Genomic DNA, 7089 nt, shown 5'->3' with positions numbered 1-7089 from the left:
AAGGACAATAATTGAAATAAATGCTCCAGGGCACAACAGCGTCTCCTGATATGAAATGCATTATTTTAGGTGACCACCACACCAGCTCAAAAAGAAACGAAAAATAGGTGGAAACTGCATTCCTGTGATAGAAGAGGCCTTAGGGTTACATCTGAAAAGAGGTTCTTTTGTGATTTCACAGCCATTTCACTCATGCTATATCCATGCTGAACTTAAGCAAAATCTAGGAATTGTAAGAGTGAGCACTTTCCTTTCATGCTTTCGTTCATTCAGCCTTCAGTAATCTCCTGTAGCCTCCAGTGTAGAATCTTATTTGGTGTGTGTGTATGGAGATGTGTGTATGTGTGTGAGCTGGAGATGCAGCCAGTATTGCTGACTCTCTTCAGGGAAAATGACATAGTGTACGCTCGACCAGTGGCTATGTAGTTGTCAGATGATGTCAAGAATTCATAGAATTATTATGATCAGGTTTTATCAAAACTTATCAGTTTAATTTTTTTATGCAAAAGTGTCAGAAAGCCTTTCAATTCTAAAAATAGAAATGGAGCCCCAAAATGAGAGAGAATGAACAAGGCAGAAAGTCCACATTTACCATTTTCACATCTGGTTCTTTGGAAAGCTTTTCTCCTTCATTGATCCTTAAAAACAACAACAACAAGAAAATCTGGCGAATAACTGTAATAACTTTCAAGGTGGCAAAAGCTTTCCTTTGGTCCTTTTAAGCCATGTGTAAGCTAGTTGGAATTTGTGATATATTGAGCTTAACATAAAATATAAAAATGTCACTATTTGCTCAAAAGAAAGCTTCAAATGCCCATAAGGTCTCACCATAACAGTTGTTGACATGCTACTGACTGTTTATAAAATGATATAAATGCATCAATTTCATTTTTTCCAGAACATGTACATCAAGCATTGCGTTAGTTCTGGCAGGCCACATCATCAAGCGTGCATCAGCTGTTAATCAGCTTAGGTTACGACATCCGTATTACCCAACCATTTAAATTCCCATTCATAGAGCCGTTCTGGCACTTCGCTGCTGCCGCGATCTAAACTCGGCGGCTATTCAGAGTTCAAACCGCAAGCTGTCTCCCTTCGTGTTCGGATACCCGAGCCGAAAGGAACGTTTGAATATGCTTTAAACTTACTGTTAGTCGATACGGCGCGTGTGTTCGCTTTTAATGGCGCGTTCGTTGAACCGGAAGCAAGCTTAGGGTTGGCGTGTTGTCCAGTCCTTTACGCCTCGCTTGCTACGCTACGTTACGCAGGCTAGGCTACGTCTTTTCACGCTACGTTATGCTAGGCCACGCTATGTCATGCTAGGCTAGTGTATGCCTCGCGTGTTAAGCTACGTCATGCCATGCATGCTTCGCCATGTTAAGCTATGTTTTGCATGCATGTCACGACGGGCATGCCATGCAATGCTTGCTTTGCTATGTTATATTTTGCTAGGTAATGCTATGCCTCGCTATGCTAGGTTATGCCATGCTACGCCATGCCCCATCATGTTACGCCAGGTTAAGTCATGCCTTGCTAGGCCATGTTATGTCACGCTCGGTCATGCTGCACCTTGCTAGGCTAGGCTACGCTACGTCATGTTAGGCTATGTTATGCAGGTTACGTCATTCCTCTCCCCAATTCTGTTTTATGCTTCGGTTGATATGCTACCCAGCTCATTAAAACAGTCGAAAAGCGGCATGGATGGGCAAAGCCGACATTGCAGAAGGAGCTTCAGGAGACAGAGCAGAGAACACAAACCCACCACCATCGACAGACCTCTGCAGAGCAAGTGAGCAGCTTTAAGTTCTCGTGTTAACGTCAGTGAGGATCTCACCTGGACCTACACACTAACGCAGGGAAGATAGAAACAAGCCCCAGCATCCCCAGAACATTTTACACCTGCACAATAAAGAGCATCCTGATGGGCTGCACCACTGTCTGGTTCGGAAACAGCACACTGGCAACCATAAAGTTCTGGAAGGGTTGCGCGTACCGCCAGCCACATCGTCGGAGGTGAGCTTCCCTCCCTCCAGGACATTTGCACCAGGCGGCATATAAGGAAAGCCCGGAGGATCATCATGACTCCACACACCCGTCCCTCTCTCTACTCCCTCAGGAAGACGTCTCCGCAGCATCCAATCCCGCACTAGCCAACCGAGGGATAGCTTTTCAACTTACTACAGCTCGCTGCAAACATGCTCGCTGCAAATATGCCGCCATCAGCTCAGCTCAGGGGAAGCTTCCCCTGCTGCACTAGCTGAGTGGATATACTACATGCTCCTTGCAAATAGGCCGCCATCCGCTCAGCTCAGGGGAAGCTTCCCCTGCTGCACTAGCTGAGTGGATATACTACATGCTCGTTGCAAATATGCACCATCCGCTCAGCTCAGTCGAAGCTTCCCCTGCTGCACTATAGCTGAGTGGATATACTACATGCTTGTTGCAAATATGCACCATCCGCTCAGCTCAAGGGAAGCTTCCCCTGCTGCACTAGCTGAGTGGATATACTACATGCTCGTTGCTAGCTTAGCGTATGCACAACATGCCATCGCTATATTACTGCCACAGGGCATATCCTGCTCCCTCCGTTACGCTGCACACTCGGCCTCAACTTCTGCAGCTGCAAGCTCGTGCAAATATGCCGCCATCTGCTCAGCCCAGGGCGATGCTTCCCCTGATTGTCGATTTGACCCGGACGTACTAGCCTTTAAAAGTATGTTCGAATACCAATCCCCATGAGCAACTAGAGTCCTCTACAGGGTGTATGCTTACCCTACCTGTTCCCACTATAGCCTAGCATATATACTACATGCTCATTGTTTCATAGCTGCCGCAGGGGCGTATCATGCTTCCCCCTCTACGACTCACACTCGGCTCTACAGACTACAGCAACATGCTTGTCGCAATATGCTGCTTCGCTCAGCCCAGGATGACCTTCCCCTTATCATTGTTTAGGTGGAAGTACTGGCTTCATACTGCAACATCTTTTACTTCCCTCAGGATGTCGAAACCAAGCTTCATGAGAAACCAGAGTTCCACAGGATGCGTGCTCCCCTACCCATTTTATTATTAGTGGATATCCAACATGCTCGTTCATAGCGCTGCGCAGGGGTGCATCACACCCCCCTTTGCTCCACACTTCGCTTTAATTGACTCAGCAACGTGCTCTTTGCATTATGCCGTTATTCGCTCAATCAGGACGACGCTCCTCCGATTTTTGATCAGTTCCGGATGACCAGCTTCACACTGCTACAGTTATGTTGGGGGGTTTTCCCCTTGGCACATGGTTTTGTTTTGGGGGTCTATTCTATTTTCTAGTCGCTGCTCTCCCCGATCTGTCCATGCATGCGCATGGACGGGCACGTGGATTCTTGCCCAGAACAGAACCATACCGCCAACACTAACTGTATGCATATCATCTAATTCCCTTGTGACAAAGTGGTCCTGAAAGAAATCAAGCATCACGTTAGTTCTGGCAGGCCACGTCGTCAAGCGAGCATCAGCTGTTAATCAGCTGTCCACGACGTGCACCAATCCAGTTACGACATCCGTATTACCCGACCATTTAAATTTCCATTCATAGAACCGTTCAGCGCTTCACTGCTGCCGCGATCTAAACTCCCTCCTCCAACCCCGACTCCACCATGCCGGAACCCGTGTCCGCTGTACCAGTTGTCTTAAATCTCCACATTTTTTTCTCTCTCTCTCTCCCTCTCTCTCTAATTATTTGATTATCTATCTATCCATTCATTTATTACTTTCCAAAAACGTGTAAGTGAGCTTATCAATACTATGCATGCTAGTGGTTAGGGGGGGGTCTATTCTATTTTCTAGTTGCTGCTCTCCCCGCTCTGTCCATGCATGCGCATGGACGGGCACATGGATTCTTGCCCAGAACAGAACCATACCGCCAACACTAACTGTATGCATATCATCTAATTCCCTTGTGACAAAGTGGTCCTGACAGAACTGTTTTTATGGCACATGTAATGATGCTAATACTAAAATTGTCAGGACTTTTGCTTGGACATTCTCTACCGGAACAACAGGGGGCATTCTGGCTGTGTGTTTTGTGTTACGTGTCTTGTTATGCTCACCTAGTTGTAATTGTACTTATTATTGTGTGTATTTAATGAGTTCTCGTCTTTTGTGTTTCAGTTCTTGTTTCTAGCGATCGTGTATTTATTTTGCCTGACTGTTCTTTATGTTAATAAATCTTTTTTTATTTATCATCACTGCATTTGGGTCTGCTTTTATGCCTGCCAATCCCGAGGGGAAAAAATCTACTTAGTATTCAGCACCAAGTATTGAGCATGAACCATACAATATACTGTAGCTTTAATTGTGTCTGTTAATGCTGTGCAGAAGGTACCATAAAGTGCTCGCTTGGTTTACACACAAAGTATAGATCCTGGTAAGTGAGAGAAAATGAAGTACATGTCTGTAGTGCTCAGCATTCTGTCTTCTCATAAGATTCTCTGCATGCTCAATTCACTACACCACACTTCTGAATACCTTTGTATGTGTGCAATCCCTGCCACTTTGCACTCGTTTTAATGACCACGCACACTTATGTCGCTCTGTGAGCTCAGGCTCTCTAAACAACAGTATGTATACATCTGAATGAAGAGGTTTTATCAAGTCACCTCAAGTCAAGTCAAGAAGCTTTTATTGTCATTTCAACCATATATACAGTACGTAGCTGTTGCAGTACACAGTGAAATGAGACAACGTTTCACCAGGATTGTGGTGGTACATAAAACCAAGACAGGGCTGGGACTTAGTAGGTAGTCCTAGACACATAAAGTGCAACCTGGTGCAAAAAGTGAAGGACAAGACCGTGCAGACAAAAAGATACAAGACAATACAGAAAGTGCAAAAAAAAAGACAATAAACAGTGAACAACAGAAACAGCGCCGACCGACCAGTGTAAATACTGTATGTGAATATTGAATGTTCAAACAATATTTCCATACACCTGTATGGTAAAAAGATGCTGTAATTATTCTAGATATTTTCACAAATGTCTGCCACTGTGTACAGTTTTTCAAAGACATTTGAGGTCATAAATCATATCATGACCCACTGTATGGTTTTAGACACTGGACATATTGTATGTAGATACCATGAGTTACATAAAAAGTTCCACTAGTTGATACCCTACTGAGGCACAAAGAGGCAGGAAGATTCTGCCTAAATCGGCCAATCCAATTCATAAACCTGCAACACTTACCAGGAGCAGGTATTTGCACAAATCTGTGCAATTCACTCTTCAATTCATCTGTATATTCACATCAGATGTTTTTGTAAGGAAGCTGAGATCAGAATGCAGGACCAGCCACAGGAAGGTGCCCTTGGTGTAATCAGAGATTAAGGGGTTTGTTCAAGGGTTCTCTAGTGGTAGTGGGCAGCTTTGGGGTCTGAACTTTACACCTTTCTGTCAGTAGAACCTACTGAACAATCAGTGAAAGACTTAGGAGAAAGCACGAGAACATGAAACCATGATGTACTATATTGTATTACTTCCATGAAAAAGAAAAATGTGGAGATTGTTAGAGTATTTTTATTTCAATCATTTTCTATGAAGCATCCATTACATCAATGTTCAATATTCACTTCTTAAATGGGTGAAGTTGTAAAATATGAGCATGATGTTTCGTAACAGTGTTAGAAATGCAAAACTGATCACCATTTTAGTTTATTAGGATAGGAAGTAATAAAGGGTTGAAACAATATGTGGGAACTTCAAAAAAGATTTCACATTTATTTCTATACAGAATAAATGAAGGTTTTTCTTTTCTCTCTTTTAGGACAGACTACACAAACACTGTTGCGTCATAAGTGTTGACAACCTCTAAATGAATTGTCCAGCATTCATTTCTAAAACATTCATACATTGCTTGTGAATGCATTATACATGTTAAATGGTTCATAAAAGTGTTAAACAGGGACTTGAGAAAAAAAAAATTCTTATTTAGTAATTCCAGTTGATTTGTATAGAATTTGTCAAAGAAGGAGCTGGGCAAAAAGTAAGATGTAGATTTAGATGTTTATATAAGAAAGCCAGAGGTGAGAGAGGCTGAATCTCTGAAACAATAGGATGACTCCAATTAGTGAATAGTTTATTAGAAAGAATATACTAATACTAGGTAGAGCCTCGGTTTGCTTTCAAAACAGCCTCAATTCCTAATGGGACGAATTCCACAAGATGTTGGAAAAATTCTGGTTCATGTTACATTACGCATTTCATGATTGCATCACGCATTTCGTGCAGATTTTTCAGGTACACTTTCATGCAGTGAATCTCTTGTTCTAGCACATTCCAAAAGTGCTCAGCTGGATTCAGATCCGGTGACTGTGAAGGCCGTTGAAGAACACTGAACTCATTGTCATGTTCATGAAACAAGTTCGAGACGGATTTTCTTCTGTGACACGGTGCATTATCATGCTGGAAGTAGACATTAGAAGATGGATACATTGTGGCAGTGAAAGGATGCACGCGAAACTCAAACAGACTGTAACATTCACGCAATAACTGAATAGTATTAATGGGCCCAAAGCGGCTCCACCTGCCTGGACTGTTGGACTGTGTGCCTCAGCAGAAATCGAGAATAATCAGCTCATGTTTTTTCCAGTCTTCAACTGTCCACTTTTGGTGATTCTGTGCCTGCTGTAGCCTCAGCTTTCTGTTCTTAGCTGACAGAAGTGGAACCCTATATGGTCTTCTGCTTTGAAGCCCATCCATCTCAAGGTTCCATATGTTGAACATTCTGTATATATACTTACTTTTCTGTTCACAACTGTATAAAGTGGGTATCTAATATATCCTGATATCTGGATGTGTTAACCCTAAAGAGACTGTTGTGCATATGAAAATCCCAAATCTACAATTATAGAAATACTCAATCTAGCACCAAAATTCATGTCGACTCGATCACATTTTTCCGCAATTTTGATGGATGATGTGAACATTACCCAAAGCATCTGGTGTTAGAGTAAAAAGTGTTGAAAGGATTTTCAGTGGGAGCAGATTGTCTAATTTAATACACAAGTTAGATTTTATTTTTTTGTTTTGTTTTCTTTTATTTG

Source organism: Tachysurus fulvidraco, chromosome 8, assembly GCF_022655615.1.
Source record: "Tachysurus fulvidraco isolate hzauxx_2018 chromosome 8, HZAU_PFXX_2.0, whole genome shotgun sequence".
NCBI classification, from domain to species: Eukaryota; Metazoa; Chordata; class Actinopteri; order Siluriformes; family Bagridae; genus Tachysurus; species Tachysurus fulvidraco.
The sequence above is the reverse complement of the archived record's forward strand: the minus strand, read 5'-3'. Positions refer to the sequence as shown.